Genomic DNA, 14,713 nt, shown 5'->3' with positions numbered 1-14,713 from the left:
TATTCTTTTTGCCTTTAATGCTTTAACTCAAGCGGTATATCACATTTCTTCTTATTTCTATATTGTGACTTGCTCTATTAGTAAACATATGAACTTGTTTATTAGGAATAATAATCTTTGTTATTAGAAACACTTAGATTATTATATATAACTTACTTGTAATTTATGCTAGCTTAAAATAAATAGTCATTAATATAAATCTTTGTCTTCCAACTTAATATGCACACTTAGCAAATACAGTTAGGTGATAATTGTTCTTTATTTGTTTGTTTCGGCTATCATCAAAACATCAATCAGAGGATTTTACCTAAAACTACTTTTGTACTAACAAGGTTGAGTTAGAGCTCCCTTACTTAGTGGACGATCCTCTACTGTATGTCTAAAAGGTTGAGAGTTGCTTCAAGATCCTGGCTTTGCCAAACCCACTTATCCCGTGGGTGGACCTAGCTAATGTTTGAGGAGATGGATCCCTCTTTGATTGGAGAGGAGAAGAAGGCTACTTCTATGAGGGTTATTGCATCAGAGGGACCATGTGTTATATGTGGAGGTCACCCTTGCTACTGAAGTAATTAGTCTTACAATTAGATTAAGATTGTGTATATGGTTGTAGTGCATCTCTTTTGGTGGTTGTACTTATCTTATTTTGGAGATGATTGTATCTATGACATACTTTAGCAGGTGACATTTTTTGGTGGATCCATGTCAGGATAACATTCTTGGAGCATCACTTCTACATAGATGTCTGTCGGGAACACTCTAGAGGTATGAGCAATGCTCTGATAGGTATCATAACCCAGTGTATTTTTTGGTTATGTATATTTTAGGTTTACCGTCTCAAACTACTTTTGCCTACTAACATATATGATTATATCTATTTATGTTTCTTTGTCGTTTTAGTGTTGCGATGTATTATTTTTAATTGAATTGTTTTAAAGGAAAAAAATTAATTGAATCGTGAAAAAGCATGAATTGAATTTTAAATTTCTTTTTTAAAACCAAATCAATCTGCATATATAAATTTAATACTATTTTTTTTATTAATATGATATATAATCACTATAAGATTGCCACATTTCTTTGAAAATTACCTTCATTTTTGGATTGTGATGGATCTTGTGATGGGTTTATGCAACTGCCGTAACATTTCACAAGGAGATACGTGTTCTATTTTCAATTATCCCGTGTTTTATTTTCTTAAGTTATGTTCCAAAACTATTTTCTCACCTTTATCCACCAAACCCCTATCCCACATTCTGAAATCCTCACGCATCAAGTCTCCAAATTTCTTAAATCATCCAAATTTTTCTCTATGTTCGAGATGCATGATATGCTGTCATGCATTGAGGAACTTTAATGTTACGATACTTCAAAGTTTGTGGAACCCTCTTTCTCTTCTCACCAAACAAAGAACCCTATTTCCCTTTTATGATTGTTCTGAGCTTTCTTTCCATCGCGCCATCGCAACCTTTCATTGTCATCATCTTCGATTGTGTTGGCTCCCATTGTCTCTGTACCAGTTCACATTCTCATCCATCGTCCAATGAGGTTGCCTCTATTCCAATTCATGTCGTCGTCCACCGCAGTTCCATTTTCCAATTCGCGATACTTACACAGTGTTAAATAGAGAAAAAAGTTGTTATCTTTATAGGGTTTTCTTGTGATTCTTGAAAATATTTCACTTTTTATGTGTTTCTTTCTCATGACTATCTTTGTTCATGCTTTTGTTTGTAGATAATGGGTGTTGTTTGCATTACTTCATTTATACCTTATAGCAGTAAAAAAAAATTATAAAATGTTTCATTCAATTGCACTTGATCCTATCACATCTTTTAACTTGCTTTAGAAAGAAATTATTTGATCATAGGCAAGCAAAATTATTGTTTGATATGATCTTCATAATCAAATTAAGCTTAACAACCTTATTTCAATTTGAGGTATTTATGTTAGGTCCTATTGAATTGTTGTTGATAATGGTGTTAGCTCAAGAGTAATTTTATAGATAATCTAATATGTTAGGAAGCTTTGGAATGGAGACTTTGGTCACTTGAATCTTCGGCACCTTTTTTATTGATACATGCAATAACTATAGGCTTTGTAATGATATATGTTTGATACATACAATGACTATATGCTTTAGATGTGCCTTTTAAGTTTTTGGTCTGCTTGGTTTGGACTCATATATAGGTTTGTGAACAATTTCATTTTGATTTGTGTTTGATCATATTTTTGTCAAATTTTACTTATCTATAATAGTACTCAATTGAATAGCATATATTATTACTGTTCATTGGTTTTCCACAATACTTTATCACAATTTAGTTGGTATTGTGTCAAATTAAATCTTGTATATATACACACATTGTATGGTGTTGGACTTTGTCGAAACATTCTCTTTATGCACTCATGACTTTTGTTCTTTTAATTTGTATTTCCTTTATTTATGATATTTTAAAAGCTTTTAGAAAAAAATGGATTGATGTTGTTATAATAGGTTGGGCAAGCACAAAAATCATAGAAGCGACGTTTATGTAAGTAACCCTAAAACAAACAACGACCGTGGCTAGTTTGAATCTATTCGTATGAATGATTTTGTGTATTTTTTATTTATAGGTTATTTGAAGTTTGATATACTTGAAGCCCGGTTTAGACTTTCAAATTTATTTGTCAACAACTTTAGTTTGGCAAGTTCTTTGTCTCCTTATAAAGGTGGAAACATGAGAAATAAGGTTGAATTGTGTTTGACTAAATTGAATTCTTTTTGTTAATTTATTTTAAACTAGTTCGAGTTTGGTGACTTACTTATAATAAAAGTAGTAGCAATCGGGTGAAGTGATCAGAGGCAAAAGTATTTTCAAAACAACCTAACACTACCAGACTTTTAGAGGAACACAAACACACTGACTCTACAAGCCAAGTCTTCTCAACACAACCTGAAAACCTACAAATTGCTTGAGAAACATGAAAGCCCCTATTGGGCTGGGTTACAAGAATTTGGAACAAATTGGTCTGTTTCTAACAAGTTGATTGTAACAATGACTCTCACACTAAAAAACACTTAGAAAAAGTTCCTTTGAGCAAGTGTTTCTCTATACCTTAACTTATGATCTCTAATGACTTAGAAAATTTTGTGCTTGTGAGTTTCTAGTTATAACATAAGTTAGGCTTTCAGTTTTTTCTTTGCAAAATCTGAATCATATCTTTGCAAATAATAAATGTATCTTTTTGTAAATAATTATTGATCATATCTTCTTGTAAATAATTCATATCTTGTAGATAAATCTTGATCAAATCTTCTTATAAATAATTCATATCTTCTTATAGATAAATCTTGATCAAACTTCTAATTCTTATCTTCTTGTGATAAATTTTGATCAAATCTTTTTGTGATAAATCGATCAAATCTTCTTGTAGGTAATTCTTATCTTCTTATTGATAAGATCTTGATCATATCTTTTTCAAATCTTGACCATATCTTCTTTTCAACTTTATCAAAGATTTTCTTCAATTATAAATTTGAATCAAATATTATTTTATATTGTCTTCAAAAACACAAATCTTCTTTCATACTCTTGCTTGATTTGGAATGAATTCGGGTTGTTCTTGGATCTTCACAAGTTTTTTATTTGACTAAGTCTTCTTTTCATACTTAATTCTTTCAATTTCAGTCGTTGACTTTCCATCAGTGGCATTGACTTTCTGGTTGGAGTGAGATATTGTGCTTCTTGAATAATGATAGTCAGAGACATAAATCACCTTGTTGAAACTTTAGAGTTAGTGCAACATTAGAATTTGCATATTAGAGGTAGCATTTGGAGTGTGTTGCACCATTTTGATTAGCAGATTGTGAGCATTGAATTTATGATTTGAACAATGTCTTTAGAGTTAATTATACCTTGATATTAACTCTTAAGAGGCATGTTGAGTTTGTGTATATCAGAGACATGAAAGGAATTTAGAGGTATGGTTCAAATTCAGTCTTCAAACTTAGTTTTAGAGCCATTCATGAGAGACATTCTTCAGACCCAGTTATTAGACCCAATCTTCAGACCCAAATATCAAATCCATACATCATAAGCAATCTTTGTAACTTTAAGAGGCACGTTACTATCAGATACATATGTTTAGAGGCAGAAGTGTATACTTATTTTTCTTCTGATCTTATCCTCTGGTCACTTCCTCTGGCGACTTCTTCTGGTCACTTTCTATGGTGACTTTCCTTTGGTCGCTTCTTATGTTACCTTCCTCAAATTTTTTTCTTCCAATTTTTCCATACTTAATGAAGTCATTATTTCAAATTTATTGTTCTCATAAAATACTTTTGTTAACATCAAAACTTTAAGTGGAAAACCAACTTGGTTCCAACAATCTATACTTTATTGGTTGTTGCTTTCTTAAGATACGTTGTTGTGAATGTCTCAATGGTTGTGCTTGCTTGCTCACATAAACTCAATTTTTTGGTCAAAATTATACTCAGAAGCAAAATTTGAACTGAGAAGGTTGAGGTTATCTTTTTTCCCTCCCTTTTTACTAAAGGCTAATGTTTTTCCGTTCTATTAATTTATGTTTAATAAATTGCTTTCTTGATTTACGTACTACAATTTTTGTTTGTATTTGTAATTATAGTTTTATATGTAATATTTGATGTAATTTTGTTTCTCTATATTTCCTATAGTCTCAACGCATGCTTGATTGTAGAGTAATTTTGTTACCATGTCAAAATGAACATGTTTGTTTATGAGATATTTTGGCTTAATAAAAAAACTATATATTCAATACGTTATGTGCTGGAAATCATTGATAGTAGAAAATATAGAAATAAAATGCGAAGATTAGAAAGTCGGTTTTTCATAATGGATGAACACTCACTTGCCACCTTGTGTACACACCGCTTTTAACCAATTTGTCATAATGATTCCAACATCATGAGCATTGTTTATTATTAATTCCTTTTCCAATGTTTCCCAAATCAAATTTACCGCATTAATTATTCATTCTCTTCTTATGCAATTAACTTTAAATTAAATGTTTTTTTATCAGGGTTTTGAGACTCAGTTTCTATTTTTGAACACTTGGTTTGAGTAAGTATGCTTGGCATGCTTTGACTAATTTGACAATGTTTACATTTAAAATGAGATTAGTATCCCTATTTACATTTTGTGGTCAACTTGGATTAAGATAAATAAATTATAAGTACATGGTTTTATTCTACTAAATTAGCAACAACTTGTATTCTTTAGGTCAAATTCCAAAAAGGCTTGATTTTTGAACAACTAGCAACAACTTAAACTTTACTATAACTACCATTTTAACCAGAAACATTCATGTAAACCTCCTTGTGTTGTTGCCAAATGCTATTAACTTTTCACATAACATTTTTTATGGTCATATTCCTCCTAAATTGATTAATATATATACTTATATGTTTTTCAGGCAAAATTCTCGGAATCGTCAAGAGATGGTAGACTTTCTTCTGAGTATAGTTATTAGCTTGAGATAATGACGCAACATCACTAGAGACTATTTTTAACGAACTTCTAAGTTTAGATAGGTGTTTTGTATGTTCAGCCACTCCACTAATATTTTTGTTTTTGAATTTTTAAACTATTTTATTTATTATTTTAATTAAGTTCAATATATGGAAGTTGTTACTCTTGATTAAGATAATATGAATGAGATTTAGTCATTCATAATTATATATGTGTATTTTAATCATATAAACATTTTTTATTTAAACTTAAGATTAATTGTTATTTAATAAGCCATCCAAATTTAATTAATGAAAAATAAAAAAAGATTTAAAAAATGAAAATTTTAAGTTCGCAACGGTTTGAACTGTTGCAATATACACAGAGGCAGTTGCAAAATCCCTAGGAACAAAAAAAGGTGCATATAGCAATAGTTAGAACTACCGCAAAATTCTTATGGAGGTAGTTAGTAACCGTCGTGAATATCGAAGGTAGTTAGAACAATTTTTTAAACTGTCGCAAACTAGCCTTACGACGCACAAACTAGCCATTGTAGACATTGAAGCTTGGGAGCAATTCAGGCTCTCCTTGGTTGAAGTTAGGGCTCCTATTCATGTTGCCTCAGATGTAGTACTTTCTCAAATAGTAAGATAATAGTTCTTTAAATATTTTCAATTTATGCTTCTATTCATTTCTTTGATTTCTATATTCATTAGCTGGTAGGATCCTCTACTAAAGATTTTTCTAACAATAAAGGGTATTTTCCAATAATCCTCCATTAGTCGATCCTCATCAAAAGAATCCATTTCCATTAACATAGCTTGTTGATATTCATTCATATTGAGTTTTCTTTGTTTAGAAACTCAAAGTGAAGCTACGTTAATGTCCAACGGAAGAACTGCATCATAACCATAGGTAAGCCAATAAGGGGTGAAAATTGTTACAATAGTCTTAGAATCCATTACAGACCATAGGACCTCTTGTAAGATTTCATGCCACCTCTTCAGCTTATCCTCAATGTATTTCTTAATTAAGTCAATGACTATCTTATGGTTTGCCTCAGCTTGCCCATTGTCTTGTGTGTAATAAAGGGAGGAACATATTAGTTTAGTCCTAAAGTTTTGCATAAAGGCTACAAGTTTATCGCTAGTAAACATTATTCCTTGATCAACTGTGATGGTTTCTAGAATACCAAATTTGTAAATGATTTGATGTTGGATAAACTTGATCACTTGATCTTGGGCTGATTTGTCATGGATTGAGCCTCCACGCACATGGTAGTAATCAGTTGCCACTATGATGAATTTATGCATATTTTAAGATATAGTGTATGTCTTTTCAATTAAATCCATTGCCCGTCAAAGGTCAAAGTTTAATCACTAGATGTAGTAATTCAGCTAGTACCGTTTGTATAGGTCCATATAGCTGACATGTTTTACATCCCTCGGCATATTGAAATAAATCAGTTGTTATAGTAGATATATAATATATATGATGGTAAATGAACCACTTAATAATGGGGCCAGCCCTGTGAGATCCACACAGTCTTTCATGTACCTCACCAATAATTTTGAAATACTTCTTTTTACCTACGCATTTCTAGAGAACACCATTGCATCCTCTCTTATATAGATCCTTATCTAGTTATAGTAGTTGAGTGCTTTCTATTTTAGCTTAAAGTCAATTGAGGTTGATGGATCATTTACGTAGCTCTAACTTCTTAATCAAAGTGTTAACCACTTGAAGGCATCCTTCCATGGGATATTCTTCATGAATAAGTCAAGAATTAGTCTTTTTATATCCAAATGCATATTGAGGTAATTCATTAGCTGCCTCGTTCTCTTCATTGACAATCACTTGTTTCACCATCAATTGTGAATCTTCTTTGGCATGTATATGGTCATAGTCAATTACCATGCTTTCCAATATTCTTAGTCTCATAATCATAGCTTCATGTTCCACCTAATTATTGGAAAACCTGGGACCTAGGATGGCATTTAAACTTCCAAACTCTCATTTCTAGGTTAGTGATGAAAGTGGTAGTTGTAGTTCCCTTATGGGTTTAGATTCGTCAAACTAAAAACCCAAGGTTTGATAGTCAGAGCAAGATTCGGCTCGGATAATGGATCCTAAACCTCCACACATGATTGTTGTACTAGGAAGTCCACTAGATCATGACCTTTTACTACTCTCAAAGGCACACATTTTAATGTAAATGCATTAAGTTTGATATCCCATTTCATAAGTTGACCTTGTATAACACGACTATTGAGTATATATCTAACTATGTTAATCTTGAAAAAAAGTAAAACATCTCTTGGTAATAACTAATACTTAAGTTTAGTACAAGCATCATAATTCTCAATATGAGTGTATCTAGTTTCTGAATCATTCAAGAATGGACTAACATAATACACTGCTATTTTTGTCCAATCCGCAACATCTTGTGCGAGCCAGCAGCCGATAGATTGGCTTCGTCAACAATGTATAACATGAGTGGTTTACCTAAAACTAGTGGTGTAAGTACAGGTGGATTGGGTAGTGCTTCCGTGATTTGTTGGAAAGCCCTATGTAATGCTTTCGTGACTAACTCTTCTAAATCTTTCATTCGAAGCATAGGTGAAAAAGGTTTCATTTTTCCAACCAAATTTGATATAAATCTCCATTGGAAATTAATTTTCCCCAATAGTATTTGCAATTATTTTTTGGTAGTATAGGTTCCGGCTTCAAGTATTGCCCTAGCCTTATTCTTATCCACTTCAATTCTCTTGATGTGCACTAGAAAACCTAGGAAGTTTCCTGGTGACACTCCAAACACACAGTTAGCAAGATTCATCGTAAACAAAATAGCCATTCTTTTTTAAGAACTTGCTGCAGCTCCTCTAGGCGACAATGGAAAATTAGGGACTTGACCACTATGTTATCAATGTCTAAATTCATGCTCTCGTCGATAAGATCATGAAATAACATAGTCACACTACTGTAGACTTACACTATTGAGAATCAAATCACTATTGTAGACTTCAAAATTTATTTTCTAAAGTCATTTGAATTGATTCACAATATGTGTAATTCGATTCACAATACTTGTAGACTTATTTTTTGATAGTTATGTGGCAGTTATGATAGTTATAAAGTTGTTATTTCACTTGAGAAGCATTACCTTTTTGCCTATCATTTTCATGCATCATATATAATCCAAAACATTTTGAATTGCAAAAATACTTTCACCCATTCCAAAAACCTCATACATTCAAGATCGTAATTGATATTAAAAATCTTTCTTATGCAAGTTGTTTTTGTGATCAAAGTTTTGTGTGAGAAAAAAATAGAGAGGATATATGTGTTGGAGTGTCTATTGAAGACGTAAATTATCAAGGGGGTATTGATTGGTGTTATGTTGAAGAATTGAAAAGGTGACATCTTCAGATTTGGCTAAAAAGGTGTCTCTAGGGGCACTCTTGCAAGGAGTTAAAAGGGGTTCTTCTTCTTGATGATATGATTAATATTTATGTGGAGGATTATTCCAAGAATCTGGTTCATGATCATTTAGAAAGAAGGAAAAACCTTTCATTCTACATAAGAGGATGAAATAGAGGAACCATTATAAATCGTTGTGATTTTTCTCCTTTCTCTAAGCATTTTTTAATTTTTGTAATTTTATTCTCTATCGATATTTTTTTTGGTTTGGTGTTCGAAGACAAAATTTCTATTTTATGTTTTGATTTATAGAAAGAATAAAAACTTATAAATTTATGTTTTGAATCAATATCTTGTTTTTAATTGTTGAGTTAAATTTTTGTTTTCAAATATTCTCAACATTAAGGGATTGATTCATCACTTAAAGTTTAATTGATCTTTGTGTTCGTAATTGTCACAAATTTTATTGAAGTTAAAATTGTTTTTAAAACATTCAATTAAATACTTTTTATTTTGTAAATCTACCAACGTACCTTTGCATTAATTCATTTATTATACTATCGATTTTCTGAAATACGAATTCCAATATGATGTGTTACGCAAAATCTATGATATTTTCAAATTATTACGCAATAAACTCTAATATTCATCCCTTTTGTAGTGTTCATTGAGAAAGATATTTCTTGACTTCAAATGAGAAATTTGTTTAAATAACTTCTCATAAAAAGTAATTTTAGGTATTTAATCTTTTTGCTATAACATTTTATGAATAATAAAACTTTCATAAAACGCTTTAAATGAGAAGTTATTTTGAGTAACTTCTCGTGAAAATCATTTTCGAAATATTGCTTTAAAAAAATTGATTTTTATTATATTAAATCTCTAAAAAGGAATATCTAAGTTATTGAATATGAAAATTACTTTTTCTAATGAAAGATAAAATTAATTCTAAATAGATAAGTATTTAGAGATTTTTAATGGGACTTAAATAAATAAATATGAGTTTATCGTTTATATAATCTAAATATGATCTATGAACCAAAAGCACAAGGAGGACGCACGGGTATTTTTTTAGTTGGTTTCTTTTTTAAACGGAAAACTAAAACCACTTTTTAAAATATTGTGTACAAAAACACTTGTCAAACATATTTTTAGTTTTATAAAAACACATTTTTAATTTTTATATTATTTTTTTTTGTGAAAAATAGTTTTACAATATTTAAAAGCTAAAAACTGTTTTTGAACCTTATAATAAAATAGGCCTTCGATGTTTGTTTTAGAGTTATACCTATATTTGTTTGATTCGATTCACAATACTTGTAGACTTATTTTTTGATAGTTATGTGGCGGTTATGATAGTTATAAAGTATTTATTTCACTTGAGAAGCATTACCTTTTTGCCTATCATTTTCATGCATCATATATAATCCAAAACATTTTGAATTGCAAGAATACTTTCACCCATTCCAAAAACCTCATACATTCAAGATCGTAATTCATATTAAAAATCTTTCTTATTCAAGTTGTTTTTGTGATCAAAGTTTTGTGTGAGAAAAAAATAGAGAGAGTATATGTGTTGGAGTATCTTCTTCTTCTTCTTCTTAGAACTTTACCAAGACGTGACAAAGATTTTCCTACCTAACTCCAAATCAAAGAGTATTCAACAATGTATACATAAGTGAAACTCACCAAATTGAACAACGAACATGATCGAAGAATTATAATTTAAAACTTGAAATCACAAAAAGTAACTTAAGTCCTACTTTAATTTGTTAAAAAAATTTCATCATTGTGCACGTTTACACACAATTAAAAATAAACAACTTCAAATAACAAAAAAAAGATTGCAAAAATAAAAGTTACCTCTACCTATGGGGTTGCCTCCCACGAAGCGTTGTTTTAAATTCATTAGCTTAACGCCTCAACCATTATCAAGTTGTATTATATGACACAAATAACATATAATCTTTCTCACAAAGGAATACATATTTAAAATGAGGTGGAAATTTCTTGAGCTCAATTGGTGGCGTATCTTTTTTTTCCTTTAAAAGCTTTTCTTCATTCCCTTTCAAATCCTCCTATCTAGTACGGAAGCAGGAGGAGTGGGATGGTGATGCTTCTAACATGGCTAAAAAATCTTTTACTCTTGGATCTTCACTATCTTTAACAACATCACGGGGTAAGCACAACACATTTTCTAAAGGCATAGTAGGTACTAGACATTCAACTCTTTCATCGACTATCGAATAAAAAAATTCAATTCGATCGCACCCTTCTCTTTCTTTTAAATGTTCCATGGCTTTTAGAATATTGAATGTAACTGTTTTCTCATTTACTTTCAAGGTTAAGGTGCCATCTGTCACATCAATCATAGATCTCCCTATTGCTAAGAATGATCTCCTTCTAAATTTTTAGTTTACACATAAGGACCTTACATATGTGATTGATGTGTGAATATGTGATGATTAATAATCATGTGATTATGCATTCATGATTGACAAATGTGTTGCTACATGTTATGAATTTTATTAATGAGAATATATCTTGAGTATGCTATGTGAAAAAGTATTAAAATGTTATTAGTGTTTAATGAGTATTAAAGTGGGAGTCTTTTAATAGCTTCATTAACATAATAATTGTTGAGAAATAGTCAAAGTATGCTCATGCATTTCATAGTTAGTGGTGACCGTGATGGGCCACAGGGTGGTTCCATGAGTTGATCGGTCCACTTTATCATTTCAAGGATTTTTGAGTCATGTAGGTCTGTGATAGACTACACTCTAGTAAATCGTGTTGACCTATGATAGGCGGCACCTTGTTAATTAGTACTGGTCTATGAGAGGCGGTTCATTTATAATTTATACCCCTCGATGAGGGTTTGTAAATTTCAGAATCATGTGCACTGACATATAAGCATTGCATTTGGGTTCTTGCATGTGAGTCATGATTGTATGTTATCATGCTATAATTGTTAAGTGCTTATTTTTGTTATCATCACATAACTGTTAAATGTTAATTGTTAATTCTGGTTGGTGACCTTTTATATTATTGTAGAAATTGGGCTTTGTCCTGAAATGATACCCGAATTCATTCTACCAATTGTTAGTCTGAAAACGTAAACTTCGTTAGACTTCCCTAATCGACACTCGTCGACTTCTTGGGCATATGACCATATCTCAAGTTGGGCTACATATACGAGGAGAATGGTGATGACTAATAGGAGAGTTGGGGCAATATTTCACGTGGGTCTCACACATGAGAGGATCAATTATGTTGTACCCTTAGGATTGGTACTCGGGGAGGATGGAGCGTGGGTATATGTAGAAGATGCTTCACTTAGAGGTGAGACGGAGGCCACCGTAGGTGTGGTGACTCCCACTATAGAAAAACGAGATGCAATGCTTGGACCGAGGACTTGCGAGAAGGGTAAAGGATTGATGCCAACAGTAGTTGATGTTGTAGGTCCGTCTAGGTTGGTCGGGGACAAGGGTTTCATTTATGGGTCTCCAGTACCTAGGTTGGTGCCACCGAGGTCGAGTCAAAGCTTCATCTTCCAGTGAATGATACTCTATCAACTGTCTCTAAGGTAGTGAGCTGTTTTGAGATTCCTACGCAAACGAAGCCATTTATCTCATGGGTGGACTTGACCGCTGAGGAGACTGATCCCGCTATGGCTGATGAAGAGGAGGAGGTACTTACTTTGAGGAGAGATATTGTGTTAGAAGAAAATTGTGCGGTGTCAGGAGGTCACCCTTGTTACTGTAGTTGTTAGTGGATGATCAAACTAGTTTTTTTTTTTTTTTTTGTCATATAGTGCCTTGATGCCTCTCTTTTGGTGGTTGTACTTATTTGGTTTTGAGATGATTGTATCTATGATATACTTTCACAATTGACTTTTTTGTTGTATTTTATTTTTTTTATGCAACCATGAGAGGGATATCATTCTTGGAGCAGTCTGATAGGTCTCATTGCCCAGGTCTATTTTCTAGGGATATGAACGATGTATGATAGATCTCAGATTAGGTATATTTTCTAGTTGTATACTTTGTATTACTGTTCCAAAAACTATATTAACTTGTATGTATGTATAACGTAAATAATTTTGCCTCTTGTCATTTTGTGTTAACATATTATTTTATTAAGTTGTTTTAAAAAAAAAAACATTCACGCGGTTAAAAATCAGGGTGATACATATGCACTATGTCTCTGTTGAATCCAGTTAATGCAAATTTACTTGGATACATATGCATCTCAAAAATCTGGCAACTTAGTTGATCGTCAAGTCAACACTCTCTAAAGTTAACATTTTACTGAAAGTCAAGACTCTACAAGTCAATCATCTGAGTCCAAAACTTTGAAGAAGTCAACAACTCAACATCTTCTGCTCATCAACGTTAAACTTATGATGTGATTAGAGAAATATAATAACATCCTATTATGTGATCATCCTTAGTATTCCTACTAATTTCATCAAGATACACTGAATCTGATTCTTAAGACAAATATGGACAAGTATCGAATGTTGATTCGAGATTTCTAAAGAATGATACGGTCCATATTTTATGTATGGAATTTATACAAATCACTACAATAGTCTAAAACCCTAATTGATTTAGATTTCTCTATATAAATGCTTGTGATCAATAGTGAACCACACATGAGAAAGAAAAAAAACATATTGCTAACATACTATAACAACCCATTTGATTAAAATATGTTAAAATAATGGGTAATTTATCAAGAGACTCATGTTAAAATAAGAGGAGTTCATCGAATATATTGAAAATTAACATAAAAGTCTTACAAGCAAATCATATAAAACAATATTCACCATGGTGCACTTGGTAGAGTATTTTTGCTTAGTAGTAGAAAATATTGACTTACTAGCATTTAAAATAGACACATTATGACATACATAACAATCTCAAAAAACATTATAAAATTGAGTTCGCTAAATTGCCAAGATACCATCTTCAACAACAAATTAGCTTTTAATCGTCACCAACAATCAATAAAATAACAAATGAATAAATACATAATTCAACGTAAAAATATTACTAATAAAACAAAGAAAATATTAATGATTTTATTCAAAATTAATTAATACTATCTAATTACCATTTTCATTATATTCATTGTTGTTTGGACTAAGTGAGTTCAAATGGTTTTGAGGACTAGTAGCATCAGGAACCTATCACACAAAAATAGAAAATATTACTTATGAAACTTATGAAGTAAGTTGGATAAGATTAGTAACTTATGATATATTTTGGATTTTGGCTCGGAGGCTTTTAAGCCAAAGTTAATAATATTTTGGAGTTTTATAATCAAAAAGGTATTTCGATGCCAATTAGAATTTCTCGTCGATAAATAAATTGAATTTAACTGCATAAAATCCTTTACGGAGAATTTAAGGCGTTTCGAGTGAAACGGTAATTTAATAAATATCTAGATTTTGAGATATTTGTTAAGTTATATTTATTATATATATATATGTTTGCTTGGAGGGAAAAAGAAAGGAAAACTAGAAGGAAGGAAAAGGAAAAGAAAATAGTATATAAAGGAAGGAAGGAAAAAGGAAGAAAGGAAAAGCAAAGGAAAGAAAAAGAAAGGAAGGAAATTCCCAAATTTCCATCTCCTTCCTCTGAACCTCACGCAAGAAACCAAAATCCATCCTTTCTCCATTTTTCGTTTTCGTTGCTTCCTTTTCTTCAAGGCTAGTGACCCAAGGTTGGGTAAGAGTTAGATCAAGGTTTTCGCAACTCCACTCTTCCTCTTTGATTCGAAAACAAAGAAAAACGGTTTTGAGATCCAAACACAAACCCCTC

Source organism: Cicer arietinum, chromosome 7 (assembly GCF_000331145.2).
Source record: "Cicer arietinum cultivar CDC Frontier isolate Library 1 chromosome 7, Cicar.CDCFrontier_v2.0, whole genome shotgun sequence".
NCBI classification, from domain to species: domain Eukaryota; kingdom Viridiplantae; phylum Streptophyta; class Magnoliopsida; order Fabales; family Fabaceae; genus Cicer; species Cicer arietinum.
This window is presented reverse-complemented; position numbering follows the sequence as displayed.